This window comes from Alligator mississippiensis, chromosome 3, assembly GCF_030867095.1.
Source record: "Alligator mississippiensis isolate rAllMis1 chromosome 3, rAllMis1, whole genome shotgun sequence".
Lineage (NCBI taxonomy): Eukaryota > Metazoa > Chordata > Crocodylia > Alligatoridae > Alligator > Alligator mississippiensis.
This window is the reverse complement of record NC_081826.1, coordinates 116,559,056-116,582,141: the sequence shown is the minus strand read 5'-3', so window position 1 is coordinate 116,582,141 and position 23,086 is coordinate 116,559,056. Positions and strand designations below refer to the sequence as shown.

Sequence of the window (23,086 nt, the reverse complement as noted above, 5' to 3'; positions counted from 1 at the left end):
ATCTGTCGCAGGCCGGCTGGGCACTGCGGGGGTATCAGCCACTGGCTGTTTAAAACAACAGATAGACAGACATGGGTTGGCAACTTAATGATAGTCCCTCAATGCCAGGTGCACGCCAGGTGATTCCAGCGAAGTCAGGCATCCCAGATCAATGCTGTCAGAGGGATTACCGGGGAAGATCCCTTGATCAGGATCCAATCCTCACTCACACCAGGAGTCCGGGGTCCGGGCGTGGAACAGCAGTGACTGTTCTGTTCCCTCCTTCCTGCTGGTCACCTGATGCACACGCTTTTTATACCTAGTTTTATGCTAATCTGTTGGCTTTAGAGCCATTCACAGTCTTGTCCTATAGCTGTTGCCCTATCGGATTAAAAGGTGTTAAAAATTATTATAAAAGGTTACTACCCAAACTTGGGTTTATCCAATAAACAAATTACAACGCAGCATCTTCAGGTTTGAAATTAACATTACTCCGTCCTTTAGATCTCTCTGACTATGCTTTTTTGAGATGTGCTTTCTTGGAATGTGCTGGGTAGGCCAGGCAGTTGAATCCAGTTTTTATCATCATCAAGGTTAAATTCTGAGCAAGAAAAAACCTAGGTCAGCTAATTTTACAACTATAGCTTTGTCTTTGAGGCCTAGGCAGTTTCACAAACAGTTACAAGTTACATTTGCGGGTTACAAAAATAAAAAGCTTTATATTAGACAAAAATTCCAAATGCCTCTAAGAAGCACATATTTATTGCTTATTAATTTCTTTGGTTCTGGCTGTCACATCTGTGCCTGGGGCAAGTGGTGGAATAAACCCCCTCCTGTGCCCCTCCCTACAGCATCTGTGGAGGAGGCTTATTCCACCGCTTACCCTGGGCACAGAGTGATTGTGGGGGTCAGCCAGCAGCAAGATAAAATTCATTAATTACCATTAACATTGTCCAATTTGTCAATAAAAGTCAATATTTCTGCAATATGTTTACTTCTGATAATGTGCCTGATGGTATCTGTGCACATCTAACTGCCATGTTAAATTGGATGTGTATTCAAATTCCAGAGGTAAATTTTTTGAGGTCTGCAGGATATAAAGAATGGATCAAGGAGTTTAAGGACTGAACATGTATTGTGCATAATAAGATGCAAAACTCCAAAAGTCCAGGAACAAAATTATTTGCAGATGAGTAACGTTTAGGCGAGGGACAGAAGTTACACATAAACCAGTTTAAGTGATCAGAAACTGGTTGAAACCTGTAACAGAACATAAGAACAGTACACATAAACCAGTTTCAAAATAGCTGAAACCAGTCTGAGACAAGCCTGGTAGAATGTAGTATCAGATTTAACTGATTGAGTTCAAACTGGTTTGTGGAACTTCTGTCCCAGACCCCATTCCTGGTTTAATTTAAACCAAAGTCCCCCAGCATTCAAGTATGCTCTGTGGCCCTGGGCAGGGCTGTGGTCTCTGCTCCAGCAAAGCAGGGCTGGTCTACCCCTCTGCTCCCTAGCCAGAGCACGGGCAGGCAGGGGACGGGGTGTGGTGAAGGGAGCAGGGAAGAGGTTTCTTCCCCCATCACTTCCCTGTCCCACCATCACAGACCCCAGATGGGGTCTGACAGAAAGGGGTGCAGCAGCCCCTGCCAGGCATTTCTCCACTCACTGTTCCAGTGGTGGGGGCATGGCCAGGCCCAGTAGTACCTTCAAGTGAACTGGCCAGGAAGGGGGCTTAATTTCTTCCCCCTCTGCCACCGGCATGGACCTGGGCTGGGGTGTGCCTGGCGCTCTCCCGTCACTGCTGCAGGGACAGGGATGGGGCAAGGGCATAGCCAGACACTGGCTGGCATGGAGCCCTGAGGCAAAGAGGGCAGGAAAGAGGTTTATTCTCCCCTTTGCCCCTGGGCAACCACAGCCAGGGTCTGCCTGCCCCAACTGCCACTGCCGATCACTCACTGTGTGGGGAGAACGGTGGGATAAGAGCCTTCCCTGCCCCCTCCACCAGATGCCAGAGAGAGTGGGGAAATAATCTCTCATCCTGCCCCTTCGCCTCAGAGGGCCATGCCAGCCGGCCTTTGGCTGTGCCCCTGCCCCTGCTACTTGAGCAGCAAGGGGGTAGGGACTGTGACGGGGGCTGCAGCCCCTCTCATGGTTTCCTGGGGAGCGCAAGCTTCATCCTGGAGCCCACTCTCCTCTTAGGCAAGGGAGCAGGGAGAGGGGCTATTTCCCCCCTCCCTCCAATGTCTGGTAGAGGAGGAAGGGAGGGAGCTTATTTCAGCTTATTCTTCCACTTGTCCCACGCAGGGATCGATAAGTGGTGGTGGTGACAGTTGGGGTGGGCAGACCCTGGCTTTGGTCCCCCAAGGACAGTGGGGGAAATAAACCCCCTTCCTACCCACTTTGTCTCAGGGGGCCATGCCAGCTGGCATCTGGTCCTACCCCTGCCACTGCAGCAGTGAGAGGGGAGTGCCAGGTGAACCCCGGTTTCGGTCCCTGGTAGTGGGACAGGGAGGGAGGAATTAAATCCCTTCCCTGGCTAGTTCACTTGAGGCTACTGCCAGGGCTGGCCATGCCTCCACCTACCTCCCTCCCTGCTCCTCCCCCCCAGCACAGCCTCCCTGCAGCCGAGGGCGTGCTCTAGCCCTGCTCCTGACCCAAGCCACTACAAGCATGTGTCTGCATTTCCTGAATGTCTAACTTGCAAATTGGTTCAATCTAGGCAAGTTAAACTAGCCTGCAAAAACTGAATCAATTCAGGCAATGGCTTTTTGAATGTCTGTCCCTAGCCTTAGGGATCTGTGCTGTCCAGAGGTTTACACAACTGTCCTGGATGCCTGCATAACCTGTTGCAGATTTTCATGAAGATCAAAAGTGTTCTATTTGCAACTTTGCATTCATCCATGCCCTTTAGATCCTTAACATATGTCCATTCTTATTTGTACAATCATTTTCATCACGGTAAATAGTTTTTTATAGTATATGCAAACAAACAATGGCCTTTGTAATCAGGAAAAAATTAATAGACGGTAAGCATATTTTTGTAGTGCTGTTGAAATCATATTCATTTTAACTGAAACTTTTAAAAATTTTCTTCAAGTTTTTACACGTTAACTATATTTTATCTTGCCTGTTCTCCTGAAATATCTACTCCTTTGAAAGTCTAATTCTTTGCCTGGATGCCTTTTTCTCTAATTTGATTCCTAAAGAAACTTGAAGGTCTTGTGGATAAAAGTGTGAATCAAGACATCTATGTTCCAGTCCCCTTGTTGCCACTGAATTCTTGTATAAACTGACTCAAGTCATATTACCACTTCTGTGCTTTTTTTCCCCTTACTGCTCATGTCTATCTGCCAAACAAGGCTGCTTATAGTGGCTTAAATCATTACTATTTGTAAGGTACATTTAATAGCCTCAGATAAATTGTCTCTGTCTTGCCAAATATTATAGTTATATGTTATGTTTGACTAGGATCTGTATCTGTATTTATAATCAACAGTTTTTTCCTATGTAGTTCCAAGTGTCTTCTCACTGGCAACCTTTCCAATTTTATTTGGGACTGCAAAAGATGTCTGGGGCTTTATATACAAGAATAGTTTATTGCCTGAATAAGCATCTGTTAGTGGACAAAATACAAATTAGGTATTTCTATTCTCTTTGCACTTGTTCAGTTTGTTTTTGCATTTCTGATGTGTTCTTCTCCTGCCTTCTTGTTTTGGTCAGGTAGAGTTCAAAGGTAATTATTTTATAAATATCTATACTTTAATACAATAGAAAACAAAAAAAAAGTATTTTCAAAATATGTGTTGTCAGATATCTGGATAAATCAATTTATAGTAAAGTGTAGATGGAGCATAACAATTATAGTGCTTTTCAATCCTCTGTAGATCTTGTGAAAAAGTACTTTTTTATGACACCCAGATACCACAGTGACCGGCACCATAGAAATACCCAAACAGATGTTTGTAATCGGTGAAAATTGCAGCCTCGATTATGCTGAAAATAGTTTGACTCTTTCTCCCCTAGCTCATCCATTTATTTAGCTCTTGTTTTTGCAAGCAATAGAGTTTGAGCTCTGAACTGCCATGTTAAAAGTATCAGAGAATTAAAGTGCACTTGTACTTTGTTTTGAGCATGCAACTCAGGCATGTATTTTAGAAAATGTGGCCTGGCATGTCTACCATTGTAATAGATTTTCTTTTTTTCTTTTCAGCCTAGCAGTAACAGGCTGATGATAATACAGTCACTTAGTGACTTTCACTGAGGACTAAGCTGCCCCTGCCTGGCTTTCACTTAGTGTGGAATAGGAACAGATACATGGCAAGGCTACCATAGAGCAGCTGACACAGGGTAAGTGCCTTCCAGTTCCTACCTCCACCCCTAGCCTTATGCTAGCCTTAAAGAGAGATGCATATGTATTGTTCCTATTTTCAAGCCTAATATATGCATGCAACACCACATCTACTCTTAAGGTGACCCTCCGCTACAAGGTGAAACATTGTAAATGTTTCAACTGTTCATAACTTAACAATTGCTAACCATTTTTGCTAAAATTTGCCATGCTGAGGGTCTTCCTCTGGTTTCTGTCTGCCCTGGATGCGCTCCAACCCTGGGATGAAGAAAACTGTACTTCCAATTGCTGCTCTGAGGTGCTCAGGAGCTTACCAGTTCTGAACACTTTGAATTAAGAGCAAGGAAACCGTCTTGACTGGGCTCTTAATGAACACCCTGCTGGCTCAGACAACAAAGATGGGGTATCTGCCTGATTTGAAAGAAGAGGGGACAAGAACTGGACCTAGGGACTGACTGCAGTAGCATGTGGTAGGGTGGGGGAGGAGATAGGAATTCGCATCCAGCCAAATGGGAGAGGGAAACTGGGAGTTGGAGTTGTGCAGAGGATGGAGACTAACTTAGGCAAAAATAGAAGCAAAGGAGGAGAACAACAGGGGGTTGCTGAAGGTTTGGAGAGAGACTGAGACTGAACAAGGCACAAGGAAACTGGAATTAGTGAGGAAGGAAACCTAGAGAGAGAACCAAATCTGATGTGGAGTCAGAGACAAAACTAGCATAGAGACGGGGACAAGAAGGCTGATATGCAAATTGGAGGCACTGAGATTGGGGACACAGTCTGTAAAGAGACTGGGGAACCAGTGGACAGAGATTCATAGATTCATAGATGCTAGGGTCGGAAGGGACCTCAATAGATCATCGAGTCCAACCCCCTGCATAGGCAAGAAAGAATGCTGGGTTCAGATGACCCCAGCTAGATGCTTATCTAACCTCCTCTTGAAGACCCCCAGGGTAGGGGAGAGCACCACCTCCCTTGGGAGCCCGTTCCAGACCTTGGCCACTCGAACTGTGAAGAAGTTCTTCCTAATGTCCAGTCTAAATCTGCTCTCTGCTAGCTTGTGGCCATTATTTCTTGTAACCCCTGGGGGTGCCTTGGTGAATAAAACCTCACCAATTCCCTTCTGTGCCCCTGTGATGAACTTATAGGCAGCCACAAGGTTGCCTCTCAACCTTCTCTTGCGGAGGCTGAAGAGGTCCAGGTGCCCCAGTCTCTCCTCATAGGGCTTGGCGTGCAAGCCCTTAACCATACGAGTGTCCCTTCTCTGGACCCTCTCCAGGTTATCCACATCCCTCTTGAAGTGTGGCGCCCAAAACTGCACGCAGTACTCCAACTGCGGTCTGACCAGTGCCCGATAGAGGGGAAGTATCACCTCCTTGGATCTGTTCGTCATGCATCTGCTGATGCACGATAAAGTGCCATTAGCTTTTCTGATGGCTTCATCACACTGCCGACTCATGTTCATCTTGGAGTCCACTAGGACTTCAAGATCCCTTTCCACTTCCGTTCCACCAAGCAGGTCATTCCCTAGGCAGTAGGTATGCTGGACATTTTTCTTCCCTAGGTGGAACACTTTGCATTTCTCCTTGTTGAATTGCATTCTGTTGTTTTCCGCCCATATGTCCAACCTGTCCAGGTCTGCTTGTAGTTGTTCCCTGCCCCCCGGCGTGTCCGCTTCTCCCCACAGCTTTGTGTCATCTGCAAACTTGGACAGAGTACACTTCACTCCCTCGTCCAAGTCACTGATGAAGATATTGAAAAGTATCAGTCCAAGGACCGAGCCCTGTGGGACCCCACTGCCCACACCCTTCCAGGTCGATGCCGACCCATCCACTACGACTCTCTGGGTGTGACCCTCTAGCCAATTCGCCACCCACCAGACTGTGTAGCCATCCAAGTCACAGCCTCTTAACTTGTTTACCAGGATGGTGTGGGATACCGTATCGAAGGCCTTCCTGAAGTCTAAGTATACGACATCCACCCCTACTGCTGTGTCCAGGCATTTTGTAACCTGGTCATAAAAAAAGACTAGATTAGTCAGGCATGATCTGCCTGCTACGAACCCGTGCTGGTTTCCCCTCAGCATAATTTGTCCTGCCGGGCTCTCGCAAATGTGAGCCTTGATAATTTTTTCGAAGACTTTGCCTAGGATGGAGGTGAGACTGACTGGCCTATAGTTGCCCGGGTCCTCCTTCCTCCCCTTCTTGAAAATGGGGACCACATTGGCCCTTTTCCAGTCCTCCGGGACCTGGCCCATGCGCCACGAGTGTTCAAATATTTCCGCCAGTGGCTGTGCAAGGACATCAGCCAGTGCCTTCAGTACCCTCAGATGGAGCTTGTCCAGGCCTGCCGACTTAAAGGCATCCAGTTCCTCCAAGTGACTCTGCACCATTTCAGGGTCTACGCATGGAAGTCTGGCGCCTTGCTGCTGCCTCTCTACCATCCCAGTGAGAGACTTGTCTTGCCCCTCACTTAGGAACACTGAGGCAAAGAACTCGTTAAGGAGTTCAGCCTTGTCCCCCCTGTCCGTCACCAATTGCTTCTCCCCATTTAGTAGGGGTCCTATTCCTCCCTGGGCCTTCCTTTTATTCCCTATATGTCTAAAAAACTATTTCTTGTTGTCCTTTACTTGGGATGCCATCCTCAGCTCCATGGTAGCTTTGGCCCGTCTAACTGCCTCCCTACAGAGATAAAATAGTGGCTGGGAGGTCACTGGCCAGGAGAGATGACTGGGAGAAAGATCAGATGAGGAGTCAGGAAGGAGAGCACTGGGGCTGGCTGGGAAAGAAGACTGGGATGGGTTGAGGATGAAAACTAGGATTGGAAATCCTAAGGGGTGAGGGAAGAGAACTGAGACTGCCTGAGGAAGGAGAAACTGCAACTGGCTCGGTGAGGAGAATGAAAAAAACCCCATGTAAGGAAGGGATAGGATGGGAACAATGAAATAAGGGAATGGACAAAAGGAACTGTGTTTGAGAAGAATGGATAGAAGAGCGGGCACATTACAGCACTCCCCTCAAGATCCTGAAATGCAGAGGTGTCAAACTCACTGGGTCCTGTGGGCCAGATCCAAACTATGGGGTTTCTCACAGGCTGGATGACCTGCAACCCATGGGGACAGCATTAACCTCCATAATTGCCATGTGACTCCATAACACAGGGAGTTAACACTGCTCCAAACAGTGGTGTTAATTCCCACTGTTTCAGTGCACCTCCAGAGCCTAGGAAGTTAATGTCACACACCTCCCCTCCCCACCTTACCTGCTACAGAACTCAGGGTTTCCATCTGCTCCTGGCAACTAAAATAGGTAGCAGGGGAAAAGGGGGAGGGAGGTGAATGGCATTAACTTCCTGGGTTGTGGAGGTGTACTGAAACAGTGGGAATGAACACCACCACACAAGAGTTTCAGCAGCCACAGTGATGACCCCGCAGGCCAAATCTGGCTCTCAGAGGTGAGTGGTCCAACCTGCAAGAAGCCCTAAAGACCTGATATTCCCACTTCTGCAGGCGAGATCCAGCCCATAAGCTATGTGTTAGACACCCCTGCTGCAACAGACCCTGAGATTCCTGAGCCTCCCCGAGATTCCTCCGCTGCCTGCAAATATCTGTGAAACTCCAGTACACACGCACAGAAAAACAACCTACTATTTCCATCAGTTCCTCTGATAGCTCAAATGACAAAGGTCTGTATAGGATTTAAAGGTTTCAGCATGGCTGATGATTTATGTCAAGGTCAATATAGAGTCTGTGCTACTTCAGTTCAGGCTGTTTGTGTATATCTTTAATTATCTGGTGATATACTATTTTTCTAACGGACCCCTGCCTAATTCATTGACAGTTTGAACAGCTCTCTCTTACTGAGAAACAATTAAGCAGTTTTTATCCTCACTCACTGTATGACTTCATTCCTTGCTTACCCCACACTTTTGATACCATATAATAAATTTACTCCTGGGCTTTGCCATGGCATGCCTATGTATAGTATCTGATTGGCAAATATTAATTAGTTTAGTTTAGCATCTCTATGAGGTGACAGCATGGTATTTCCTTATTTTACCCAGAGAGAATGAAGTTACATGGAGGCTGAAGTCCAAAGCATCCACTAATACCAAGTTCCCAATTCTGACATGCCTAGGAAACTGACTTCTCAGACTGCTTAGTGTTACACTGCACTTTGTGGCTGCGTCCAGATGAGTGTAGCCGTGTGGCATGTGGTGCTGCAGACATATCTGTGGTGCTACATACAGCACGTTCAGTTGTTCTCTACACTGCAAGAGAGCAGTGTGGAGGGGTTTTTTTGACCCCTGGATATCCAGGAGTCAAAAAACCCACAGAAAAAAAAGCGGAGTGGCACATGCAACAGCAGTGTGCACCACCCATAGTTGGAGCCTGGCTAGCCAGAGCCATGCTCCATTGCCAACCAGGCTTTGTCTGGCAGGATTGGCACAGCTGCAGCCCAGGGAGGTCCCTAGGACCTCAGGTAAGGTTGCTGGGGCCAGCCCTGGGCATCCCCTAATCTACCTGGGGTAATTTGCCACGCACCAGTGTGCATGTGGCATGGGCGTTTCCTGGGGATACCTAGCAGTGACACAAGGTGCACTGCTGCTAGTTGTCCCCAGGGAACAAATGTCCAAGCACATCTGGACACTGCCTGTGTCCCCTAAACCTAGGTGCCATTACAGCTGAGAGAGCTCAGTAATTTTCCAAGTCAGATCCAGAAAGGATGGAAAAACACAATTAATGACAAGTGAGAAGCTTGGTTTCAGTGACTTGAGTAATATGTAATAGGGACTCTGTGACAGTGACTGGGATGCAATCCATGAACTAAATGAAATGACAAACATCTTGTCTGTAGAGCAACTAGCAGGACCCTCAATCTGCTGAATGCCTGTCTTTGATTTCCTTCATTAAGAGAGATATGATGGCTTTACAGACAGATTTTAAGGCCAGAAAAGGGACCAATTATCATCATATAGTCTGAACTTATACATTATATAGGTCACAAGATTTCTTACAAAGGTGAGAATTTGCAAGTATGTATGAAAAAAAATGGAGCAGGGAGAGGTTGGGGAGGAGGAGAGAAGTGTTACCTGCTGGGGTTCTCCTCACTTGTGTGGTAGCTGCTATTGCTACTGTTCATCTACTAGCAATGTGAGCTTCGGCTGCTGCCACTGAGGCACATGCAGCAGCATGAGCACCCAGGGGCTGTTCCTGGCATGCCCCCCAAGGGGGGCAGAGCTGATTCTCCCATGGCAAAGCCTCGTGGGAGAGGGGAGGATGTCATTCCACTCCACACTCCCTCCAGATGCCCTGTGGGGCATGGTGCTGCCCCTGCTTGCTGCACCTGCTCAGTTCTCTGACACAGGAACGACTCCTGCAGGGGAGAGAGCCAAACTGGTGACCCCTCTAAGACAGCACTCAGGGCTGGTGCCCACCCTGCCCATCCTAGTTATGCTGCTAGTGCTCAGCATCTTGCTGAAAGAACCCAGTTCTTCACAGCAAGATAGGCCTCAACAAGAAGAGAAATGTAAGTGAAAGAGGTTTTATTTCCATCACCTAATGATATCAGGAAAATTAAGGACAGTTAAAATGGCTTCACTTCTGCAGTTCAGATCATCAGATGGATTGAAGATTAAGCCCCAGTAGTACAAATAGGATAGGGGGATTGCTGACAAGGTTTTCCTTATGGGACCTTCCACTTTGGAATTTGCTTCCCCCATCACTGGTCAGAAATAGCTTGAATTTTAGGAATTGAGAGTCCATTGCAAACCTTAGCTTCTGTAACATACACGTGAAGCAACAAGAGGACTGTGAAGGTGGTGGGTTTAATTCAAAGGAGGAGGATGGCTACCGCCTTTGATTAACTTTGGTTTCTGGTTATGGTCGTATTGAATGGCATTGCTTTTGCTAGAGCATCTGTATACTTTCATGGTATGTTGTAGGGTACATAGAACATTTGGACAGAATATTTTTTTAATGTACATGCATAAACACAGATATAACTATAAACTAAACATCTGTCTGCTTTCCTGTTAGGGAATTATGGAAATTAAAAATCTAACTATAAACAACCACAAATTCATTATAAGAACATTCCTTAGATACTAATAGTAGTTCAGCTGCTACAGTTAATAAAAGCCTGAAGACTTTATTAATTTATACTTGAGTTTCTCTTTGTTCACTCTTAGGCACACTCAGTTATAGGCTAAAAACATATGTAGCCAAATTCTGACTTTTTATTTGGGTCCCCTCTTATCCAAATGGGCATAAATTAATGCCATTTTAAATGGAAGTAAACAATTCAGGGCAGGGTCTTCTGATAAATTCTGACTCTACTTATCACACTTCATTCCTTACCCCTGACTAGCTCCCTGGTATTACCACAATTCAAAATAACCTGGTCAGCTATGTGTCTGATATAGTTGTTCACCCAATTATTTCTGTCAGTAATAAGAGGAATCTAAAGAAAGAAGAGTGCAGACAGGAGCATAGAAAGTTTAGTGCATCAGCAGTCGAACTCAAGATAATTTATCCTCACTATCACTTTTAAACTACTCTTCATAGGAAAGCGATTGAATATCAATTCCACAGATTATAGCAGAGCCAGGATGCCAACATGGTAACTACATCCTGTCTTTGCTCTCAGATTGCCCCTATCCCCCCTGTTGTCTATTCTCATGGGAGAGTAAATCAGAACTTGACTCATAAAAAATTTAATCAGACACGGTCCTTTACAAGAGGTAGTATGCAAGGGGTAATGTTATCAGATTTCCTCAATAATTTTCATTTACTCAGTATGAAATAACAGGAGGGTGTAGTGATTCTTTATTTTTGGACTATATCAAATTATGAAATAGGTAAGTTTGAGAGGAATACTTTCATAATTATGTCATGGAAAAAGGGCCAAATATGAAAGTAAGTGTATCCATTACAAATTCTTGGTTTGTTTGTGCTGCCTTTTCCCCTTCTCTGTTTACTTATTACTAATTAATCTAGCATAATTACAACTTCTCCAGTTTCTTAGGATTGGTCTATGTTTAAGTTTTACTGGCATTGTTGTGGTGATTACAGTGTGATTATTCTTTTCTTTTTTTGGCTGACATACCTATGAAGATAAAAGTCATGCTATAGACATTATTATATCATATGGACGTGCTTATATTAATATAGCCTATGCCAATTCCTTAAACCAACATAAACTTCAGCATTGTAAGTATTTTATACGGATACATCTGTGTCTACAACAGGGGGGTTAGCAATTTTCAGTGTGCTGGCATACTTAAACCCTCAAAACTTTTCAGTATAAATCTGGTCTTTGTGATATTAATACTATACTTTTCATGATATATGGTATAACATATTTATTCTTTAAAAAAAAAAAATCAAATCTCTGGATTTATCCAGTCTCCAGTGAAGCTGATGGTAAAACTCAAATTTGCTTCCATAGATACCAGAATCAAGCTACCCTAATGAAGCTTTTTTTTTTTGAAGGTTCAACAAAACCTTTCAGCAATGTATGCAAATGCATAAGAGATATTGAAATAATACAGTAGATGAAGTGGAGTTGAGAGAAGACTTTAACTCCAGAAGTTTATAAATGCTTATTTAAAAGTACTCATCCTCAAGATTGAGATCACTGTGTACAACTTTATACATCTAAGCAAACAGCCATCTTGAGCTCAAAACTTGCCTTATTAATTGCATTTAAAAGGGGTAAATCTGGACTAAGAAATGGAGCACAAATATAACAAGGAAAAAGAGTATAAAGACTAAATAAATATATTATATTGCTATTATTTATTATATTATGGCAATGTGATAAAGTCTCTATAGTTAAGCTTGAGTTATATTTTTAATTTAAGACTCTTCAGTCTCTTTGTGCTATCGCAAAATGCACTCTAACTTTAACATTGCTTTATCCATGATAAAAGTTGGAGTGGTTTTACTACATCTGAATCCTTCTCAGCTTGTTCACATATAACAAGTAGGATGGACCAGCTGTTGCCCTTTAGAAAGGTTCTTCTTTTGAAAGCACACCAAACGTAGGTATGTCTATGCAAAGAGATCTTGCATTATTCCACCTAAATTGTTTCACTCTAACTAAGCTCAAACTAGCCTCACTCAAACAGGAATGGCCATACTGTAAAGCAACAAAAGCAGTAGAGAGTAATTAGATTAATAATTAGATTATCATCTCATGAGTTGAACTAACTGGAGCTATAGCCTGTAGTGTATCTCTACTACATTGCTAATTTGAATCAGTAGCATATGAGCACCAAGTCATTCCGGGACATACTAGTTGGTTCAAATTTAAAGTATGATGCAACTCAGCCTAAAGTATGTCTACACAAGATGAAAGTGTTGCTTTGAGATACCTGAGCTAGCTCTGCGCATGTGAGCACCAAACTGGAAGCAGCATCACCATGTTTAGCACATCACTTTGCAGACATGGCTATACCGCTTCTGGTTTTGGAATAAGCATGGGTAGAGCTAGGTGCAGGTATCTTTGCACTTGTGCTATGTAATATTCCTAGAAATCTCTGTGTGTGAATGGAAATTGGGGCAACATTCAAGTTATACCACAAGCTAACACTGTGTTGAACACAAACCTACAAACTTTCCTTGAGAAACAAGTAGGGAGAAAAGTTGCAGGACTGGGCTTAGGTCAGTTAAAAAGGTGGAAAAGAAGTACAGATATGAGCATGCTATAGGAAACCAGCCTAATCCTGCTCCAACTGGTGTTAATGGAAGTTTTGCCACTGTCTTCTATTGTTAGCAGAACTGGTCCCAGTAATGCTTGTTACACATGAGAATGAGGATCACTACCCAAGTGTAACTGTGTGGCCTGATCACACAAAGGCACATGTAAGTCATTTTACTCAGGTGGGTAGTTCAATGCATAAAAACGTATTATTTCAAAAGTAGTAGAAAAGCCAGAACTAATCACCTTGTTACATAAGATAACATAAAAATAATTATTATATCAGGGCTGCCAAAACGAGAGGCTACATTATATTACTTGAATGCCACCATGAACCAGTTTAACTATTTTATTAACGGTTTACACAATTCCTAGAAAATGATCACTACAGCCATTGCTATATATATGTTTTGTTTATGTTGTATATATATGTTTGTTATGTTTTGAACACTGTTTGTGATGTATAAATGATAGTAGTTACGTCATGTTGTTTTTAGTGTTTAAATTTTATTTTAGCTTGTATTTGCATCAGCAGCATATTTATAGGCACCTTCCAGTGCTGCCTGCTTTTAAACATTCATCAGACCTAATATATTTACAGGGGTTCTTAAAATTTTTTACAGAATGCATCTTATTTTAGAACACAGTATACCTCATGGACCAGCTCCCCTCTTACTAGCAACCTCATGACATCCTTATGGCAATTACATCATCAAAAATGTGTTTTATTACTAACATTGCTTATTTTGGAGCATGACACAGATTTTGAACTACAGAAGGAACCAAGTGACCCATTAAGGATGTGATGATTCAAAGGTCTGATTCACATTTGTTTGGACTTCAAAGGACTTTGGATCAGGCCCTGAAAATTCAAGGAAAAAAAAATCAAGCCATTGAGTATATTTTTAGCTCTCCTTGAATGCCATTTTGTAGCTGGAAATTTAAGACAGCTAGCATCATGTGACCAGCCAGATCTCCACAGACCATCATCACTGTTATGAGCCTGGTATAAAAATGTGAATACAAGCATTGTGCACAACTGCAGTGATCGACAAATCAATGCAAAACTGAAGTATTATAATAATAAAAAAATTATCAGTACTTATTTTTTATTGCATTTTAGAATCATCCATGCTATTATGTGCAGGATTGGTTATTATGGTATTTTATATCCTAAATATAGATACCAATGTCAAATAAATATATATTATAATAATTATATAAATATAGAATGATTATAAACATTTATTTTTTAATACTTTGCTTTTACTACCATAGTAACATAGCATAGTTTTCACACTTTTACCAAGAGTAGCAGCCTTTGCACTATACAAAGACCTTTCTTTGTTAATTCCTGAATACCACTTGAAAATGAAGTACACAAGACAGATTCATCACTGGTTGTACTAATTAATTCCTGATAGTTCAGCAACTACAGATAATGTTGCCTAGGAAAATCTGTTTGCTAAATTACAGCTACCGAATATAAAAAACCCTAAACCTTTCCAGCATATTTTGTTCCTGTTCAAATCCTTTGTTATCAAAGTACAAGCTGAAAAACCTTCTGCCATTTCTACAAACAGTTGCAGTACAGACTAGACTTCTATATAGCAAACTCAGACTTACATAGAATTGTTTTTTAAAAGGGTACAGTAACTTAAAATCCCAAACAGAATTCACTATTCAATTCAGAATTCAATACATAAACAATCTTTAATATTTTCTTACCTAGAAATGTTTTTTAAAAAAGGTATTAAAGGCATCCATTTTTAACCCAATGTACTTTTTTATTTATTTTGACTAGGAGATATATAAGTACAAATCTTACTAAATATGCCGTGAGATACAACTATATAATATAAATCTGCATTTCTCTACAAATGAAATAAGACAGTAAATAAGACACAGTCTTATGTAATTAAGTAGAAGTACTGCTTACCCCTTATTTTCTTTGAAAAAAATATCCTTTGAAGACAAAGTAGACCTGCTTATGGAATAAAAAACAAAATTGAGGCATATAACTTAAACACGTACTAATACCAGACACAAACGTCTCCATAAGGAATGATTTTTTTCTAGCCTTCTGTTCCTCTCTCCTACTCTTCCATGTAGTTATTCTACTGAAAGAACTCAATCTGAAAATTCACTTTAGAATATTTTCCTGTATCTTAGCTGTAGGAACCAGCTTACTGTATAAATGCTACTTACTGTTTCAGAAGTCCTGTGTCCTGCTATAAAACAACTACACTGGGCATTTCCCAAGTGAAGATTTGTTACCAGAACAGCTTCTCAAAATTGGCATAATGAGAGCAGATTCTGACGAAGCATCATGTTTCCCAGCTTGTTAGAAAAGAAGTTGTTACTTTCGGCCAGAGATTTCCAATGATCAGCACATGTTGACAGAGCATGTATATATATAATAACAGTTTATTTACTGAATGGTGTGTGTGGGGTCAGGGGGGAGGGAATCCTGTTAGTGCTAAACACAGTTGTTTTCTGACTATGGCTATTGAGTACATTTTAAAATGGAATACTTGTTACATAATACAACCAGGACCAGCGATGCCAGGTAAGATTTCTATCTTAAAAACAGGTAAGTATTCAAGTAAGGCACAAAACCCATATTGAATTAATCTACAGATGTATCACTATTGTTTTAGTACTGTGGATTCTCTGTCCTAATACTTATTTGCTGTAGTCTTTGTGCATAAACAATATAAACAATATAAACGAATTGTATATATACAACTAGTACCCTCCAATAACTGGGAGCTAAACAAAAACATGGATTAGTAATGACATCCTTAAAACAAACATATAACACATACAATTGTAAAAATGCTTAACAGAGAAGGTACATTTTTTCTGGGCTTCCAAAGTTAAAGATAACAAAGATGAGCCATATACTGAGACATTTTTGCTCCAGTGTGATATTGATCCGATGCCAGACATGCTGACACACGATGGGCACACAGTCAGCCTTGGTAAATTAGGTAAATTAGAGATCATTTGATGGTATTCTATTGTTGCTATTGTAATCACAGTAATTTTCACTGGTAATGGTGCTTCGTGATGAAGTGCGGTTCTCACAGGATAATTGTGAAAGGTATCGAAAGATTCAGGATGTAGCATCTGGTTTTAAAAGCTCTTCAGATTCAAATTGGCATTTTACTTTTATCTTGAAAATTTATTAGAGATTCAGATCATGCCGGTTTAAATGGAAAGGTGAAAGCAGGGTAATTTCATTCTATGAATTATTCAGTTTCAGACTGGTGAAATTGCCATCCATGAACTGATTCTCTGACAGTCTCTTTTGCAGAACCTCCATTACGCTTGTCATTTTTATTTCTTTATCTACAATCTCACTCAGATACTGAGCTTGTCCCTTAGGGCTGTGCTTCACAAACCAAGTATTTCAAATTGGCAATAACCTAAATGTGTTGCTGTCTCAAATCGCAGTCTCCACAGGCTGTCTTTTCCAAATCATTAAAAACCACATCCACGATGATGTCTGTTAGGTTCTTCAATTAGATGAATTAAAAAAAGGCAGAAAAGAAAAAAGGAGGGCATCATATCAAACAAGAATTATGTTCCTGTAACAGCCCAGAAAATAGTGATGGTTTGTGCTTGCTCCTTTGTTGTCAGTGTAGTTGCATAGCATCACGCAGAAAGAAACAACTGTTAAAGCAAGCTGACTTGGTGCCCTGATTTCCAGCAAAAGCAGATAAGGACTGCATTAGAGACAAACTAATCCACACAAATATACACTTAGAGACCAAGCACAATTAGTAGCTGCTTACGGGAACGAAAAAAAAAGAAAAGAAGAAGCAATTGGATAACCAAAAGTGGAGTGTTTCATTCTCACAGGCTCCAACTGATAAAGATTGCAATCCCAGAGACTCTCCACTTGATGGCTGGTTGTGTCATTGCTAGCCGACTGCTGCCCCGTATCCAGAAAGATTGGGATTGATTTAGGTCAGCGAGTCTGGTTTCTTGTTTGAGCTTTGCTCTAACTGATGTAAGAAACTGCGGCAATCTATATTACCAATATTATATGTGAGCCTGGGATATTTAAACAGCTTCAGCAGTGGAGTGGCTGCAAAGGCCCCAATCAGACAGACAGTGACAAGTACCATCTCCTTTGTCTTATTCTTGCAGCTATATCATCGTGGCATACAAAACTATAAGTATACAAAGTGGGAACCCAGCCGTTCTTCATCAGAGGCAATTTGGGTACAAGACTCCAAGCAATTACTGCTCAGCTGGAAAACGCTGCAAAGTTAGAAGCCATCATGCACGTCCAGGCTGTATGTCTGCTCCTATGCTAACACAGGTACACTGTCCTCATATAAAAAGCCAGAAGAGCAAAACCAAAAAAAAAAAATCTATGTTGCTTTGTGCCTGGTTCTATGCATCTGCTTTGCCGCACTGCGACTAGAAAACTGCAGCACTAAGAGCTCTGGCAGTTGCGATAATGTAGAAAGCAGCAGCTCTGTGACACAGCAGTCAGCTGACTCGCAGTGTTATCATTCAATGTCCTTTATAGAATAAGGCCAGTTTCTAAGGTAGCACCAGAAAGATGACCTCACTTACATAATTTGGACTAGAAAGACTAACAACTACCCTCAGATCCACCTGCAAGTGATTTTTGTTTTGTGAAATTTCCCATCTAAATATATTTCAGCTGGATCATAGAGCTCTTCAGTGTTTTTTTCCTTCTTTACGAAACAGAGCAGTCATTTATTTGCTAGTTATCTTGTTGCCATCAAAATAGTTAGTATGATAAACTATTGTTGCTGTTAGTGAAGTACAGTTAGGTAAAAGAGCTAAAGTGTTTTCAATATAAGCCACGTGTCTCCAAAAAACCAAGATTTTTCTATAAAAGTAACCTGTGAGACTACGGAATATATCTTCAGAAGCTAGATTGTTTGGGGTGAGTACATTATACGTACAAGCCTAGGTTTGCAAAGAGATGTGCCTGAATTTAGACTCCTACCACCTTATCTTGGTATCTAAATAAGTGACATGATCTTCATTGAGAGGCAAGGATTTCTTAAGGTGATATCTTTTATTGGACCAGCTGCATAGTTGGGATAGTTAGATAAGTTTTGAATGCAAGACATTAGTACTAATCACTGCAGCTCCCAATTAAGGTCATTGGAAGCGATTGGTAGCTTACTACTTTTCAAATTCAGGCCACTTACTAAGGATCTTAGTGAAGACTTGGGAAGGCAAGAGGAAGAGGGATTCAAAGTTACAAATGGCAATTAGACAGCTAACTTCCATCAAAGTCAGTAGGAGCCCAGTATTTAATTACCATTTGTGCCTTTGAAAATCTCCCTTGATGACTTTAACTTTAGGCATACTACTCTGAAGACTGTGTCCACATATAACTGTGCATAAATTTTATTTAAAGCTATGCCAATACTATTAGGAGTATCATTTTTACACAATTAACTAGTCAGATGTCCTGAAGCAATAATGAGATCCTAAAAAAAAGACCTTTATATTATACAGACTAGATTCAGCCTTGGTCAAATCAGGTTCAACTTCCATTGATTGCGATTAAGCTGCAGGCCTAAACTAAAATTTGTCCCTATGGGTGCCTGTACACGTGTGGGGAAGCTGCTCTGTAATTACAGTGTGTCAGAGCAGACTTGATTAATCGAGTCTGCTGGAGTGTGCTAATTAATGTGCTCCACTTAGCCTCCCCATCTCATGTATCAGCGTCGCTGTGCTTCAAAATGGCGGCAGGGGTACTTTAATTAAAATTCATTCAATGAGCTTAGTTAAAGTGCTCTTGCTGCCATTTTGAAGTGAGAGGACATTGATACATGAGACGCTTCCAAAGCACCCCCTTCCCCACTCCCAGAGCATGTATAAAAACGCCCTGTGTTCCTACTGTATACTGTGTACTTCAATGAACCACTGACATCAATGAAAAGTACTTATAAGGTGTTACCCTGGGGTTTAACAACACTGAAATGAGCCAGCAATCATTATAAACTAGGTTGGTATTCATTGTAATAGCTATAATCAGACTGAATTAGTTCTGTACTTAAGTGGATGCAATATGGAATTCTACAGGAGTTCTATTATGAGTTAGTAATTTCCATCAAGGACTAAATAAACTGAATTGAAGTAACAAGAGGAAAGGATCTACTGCAACCTTAAGCTACAGCTGCATGTTGGGTGAGGTACAGAGTGGAAAGCTTCCAGGGGAGCTATGCATGTCCCTCTGCCTAATCTGCTATAGTATGGTATGTCAAATGGAGCTCAGATCCAGGAGCTAGAGACTGCAAAGTCCTTTTTCAGAAGCTGTACCAGAAAATATTCAGAGGATTTCCTCAGATGCCCTTGATGCCAGCCCTGCCAAAAAAAATTAAGTTCAAGGGCCTCCTTTTCTTCTGGATTCCTCGTGTAGAATTTCCTGATTCTCTTAGGCATCCAGGTGTGTTGGATTATTACGTGCTGAACAATGTCTTCAGACACCTGTGTACTTCACTTGTACGTTATAGGCCACTTCAATCCATATAGTGCCATTAGGTGACAGGCTACAGTTTCTCTTCTACCATTGGAACAGAGGGAAAAAAAAAGAGCTCTTTTTCTCTTCTACTACAGTCACAGGAGCTGAAGAATTCCCAAACCTTTCCCCCTATCCTGCTGTTTTATTTGGGTTAGAGGACAAACAGGACATCCTCTTGCCTAAAGACTCCCTTGGGATGGAAAATAGATACTAAAGCTTGGTGGGAGGGTGAAGGAAGCCAGCTGGCCCTGAGAATGGCACAATGAAGGGGCAGACCCTGGGGTCTCCAGAAGTGTGAACTACAGGGTTGTGCAAATACCACTGACCTAAATTTAGGAACATTTTGAATCCTAAACTGGATTTTGGATCTCCTATGGACCTTTCAGTCAGCCCCAAATTCAGTTTTATTTTTTTTAACTACTAAAAGATAATAGGATTTCCAGTTATGTGCATGTTGCTTCTAAACCAGACATTTATATAAAAAAACACACACAACTTGGCAGTCTCAAAATATTTCCAAAGAAGAAACACAGGTTCCACTCTTCATTAGTTCCTGGCTACATGTGTATGTATGTACATATTATATTTAGAAAATAAGAAATTATTAATATACACGTTGGTGTGTAACTAAAATATTGAAAGTTTTGAAGTTGTTGACCACTTAGCCACTAAGAGAACAGAACAGAATAAAATCAACTTTTAAACAAAAACAGAAAATTCCATCCATGCTCACGTCTTGTATGCCAAGTTTTAATCCAAACACAATTTGAAACAGCTGAAATATTAAACAGAAAACCTAAGGGACCAATGATGATTAAGTAAAGGCTCTGACAGGCTCTTAACTGTAGTGCTGGTGACAGGATGCTGCTGCACTACAACTTGTTTTTAAGGCATCACCAGAATAATTTCATTATGTGAAATGTTGAACCCAAAGCACTTTGCAGGTCTTTCTGATGTTGCCATCTTCTCCCCCAAGAAGAATGCATGCTTTCACTGTAACTGAGCTTTAGATCTGCCATGATTTCAAAAGGTTAAAATTCTTTTTTTTTTCCAATTGGGAGCAGTAACTGGACAAACTAAGGAAAACATAAGAAAAACCTAATATGAAGCTATTAAAAGTGTAAAAGAAAAATGTTCATTTTTTTCTGCAAATTATTAAGGCTGTTGAATTTATATTATGTTCTGGATACTTTCTTCTGTTTATCCAGTTGCTGAAGACAATGACCAACTCATGCATTTAGTAAAGGCCAACATGGTCAGTATGGCCATCTAGGTTTGCCCATCTCACATTTTATATCACACCTTGCTTTTTCACTTTTTATTCCTACCCAGAATATTTTTTCACCATTCTTTATACCACTGCAGTTTCTCAGCAATGCAGCCTCTGGGCCCAAACTGAAGCATAGATTATTCCATGGTCAATTATACCAGATTTATCAAATGCCATATCAAATTAGGGTCAAATATCGTAATTCCTTATTTTCCCTCTATGTTTTGAGTGAGTACTGCTTATAGTTACAGTAAAAACTACTTTAATCCCTTCCAGTCACCTAAAAAAGCCACATAAGTTGTGGCATATTGTGGTAAGTACTAAGCATGTCAGAGAAATTATAGAAACTGCCAGCAATGAGGTGCCTTAAAAAATAAGACACAACTCATGGGCCTTTCCCTTCACATACAATATGGCATATAAAAATGCTATAACAATTTGGATTGGCACTTACCATTCTACTCAGTGTTTTATGTATAGTAACATTTTATTTATGTGATTAACAACTTGCTTTATTTGTCCTTTATTTAAAATTACAAAAGTTATCCTCATTATAATTGCCAAAGATGGAAAAAAGTATTATAGATTAATGTAATCCTTTCATTATTTCATAAACTGAAGGCCCCATATTCAAATGAGGTACCAGTTTTCACATTTAGGTGTCTGTGGCCATGTCTACCCAAGACACTGTAGCAGCCTGATACTACTGTGCAGTAAGTAGCCTCACATGGCAAAAACAATGATGCAACACTACTACGCAGTAGTATTAGGCTACTGCACCATAGCATCACTAAAAAAGCATTTGTCAGCACTACTGCGCGGTAACTCAGGTTACTGAGCAGTAATGTATTACTTGTTTATACAAGTACTAAATAACTGTGCGATAATGACTGCACAGTCAGCATCTCGTGTAAATGTGGCCTGCATCAGTTATAAACACACATAAAAGCATGCATCTGTATGCAGCTCCTATTGAATATACAGCTGCAGAAGTAAAATGTTAGTCTGTTCTCTTTTGCCTGATCTCTGAAGTAACTTACACACAACCAATTAGCCTGCATAAAATGATTTCAGAAGTAACAACACACAGAAATGATCAGTGGGTTAAGAAATGATCAGTAGTCTCTTTCACCTCTGTCAGACTTACTACGTTTTAGATGGGCTAGAGTGTGGAAGTCTAATTCTGTCCTTAAACCTCAATTCCTATTTGATATTGCCATTCTTATGTATTCTTGGAGTTAAACTCTTTAGAGACTTTACTCAGAATTTAGTTTTTAAAAACATTCCTGCTGAGGGAAGGAGTAAGGAGTTCAGGATTTACTTTGTATATAAGCATGAAGCTTGTGGGAAATGCAGGAAGCGCTGGCAGACAATAATGAAGCACAATCTCCACACCCTACCCCACGGGTGGGCAATTATTTTGGGTGGAGGGCCACTTACTGAGTTTTGGCAAGCAATTAAGGGCTGCATGACAGGCAGCCAGGGGCAGATAAATATTAATTTTCTAAATTTTTTAGGGGCCCCACGGGCCAGATAGAATGGCCTGGCGGGCTGCATCCGGCCCCTGGGCCACATTTTGCCCATCCCTGCCCTACCCTCAATCCAAGTTTTAAGCAGTTTTTAACCACGTGCCAGAGAGGAGAGGGGTGTTCTAATTGTAATGTAAAAGTGACAATCCTTACTTTGATCTACTCACTTTATTTGGGGTTAAGGAGTAATATAAATATGAGTTAATGAAACGGTGGAGCTTCACTGAAATTAAATTTTTTTAAACTAAAATACAACCACTCTATTTTAAAGAAAATATTAATTCAGTAAAAATTCCATGCCGGAATTTATGGTTTTGTGATCAACTCAGAACTGTAAGTACTAGTTTCAAAATATGCAATACAGATACTAACGTAGAATAAACAAAATGATACTGTAATAGTACTCCTCAATGTCTGCCAGTTTTGCTGGGAAGCTGAATGCTGAACTAGAAAGCTTGCATGGTAAGAAAATAAACCATGGATCCTGGAGTATGTGGAAAGAATTAACTGTGTGATTTAAAGGAAAAAATTGAGAAAGCAGAGTCCTATGAAAATCCATCTAGTAATCATCAATTCCAAAGAAATTAGTACTTTTGAAAGTGTTGCTTTCAATATAATGATTTTCTTCACATTGTTCATTATTCATAGAATGACTAATACAAACCATAACAAACATCATAAAGCATAAATAAACAAGTTATATTACCCAAGCAACAAACTAAAGTATTAAAG

At 41.0% G+C, this 23,086-nt stretch overlaps 1 long non-coding RNA gene across 2 annotated transcripts in view; it reads right to left on the bottom strand.

Annotated features, from left to right (window-relative positions):
- The window catches only part of LOC109283892 (uncharacterized), a 41,322-nt gene extending 22,542 nt beyond the window's left edge, over nucleotides 1-18,780 (bottom strand). For both annotated transcript variants that reach the window (XR_009460823.1, XR_002091210.2), the window contains exon 1: nucleotides 14,969-18,780. This is a non-coding gene — a long non-coding RNA (uncharacterized LOC109283892). The remainder of the gene's footprint in view (nucleotides 1-14,968) is intronic.
- Between the last annotated feature and the right edge of the window lie 4,306 nt (nucleotides 18,781-23,086).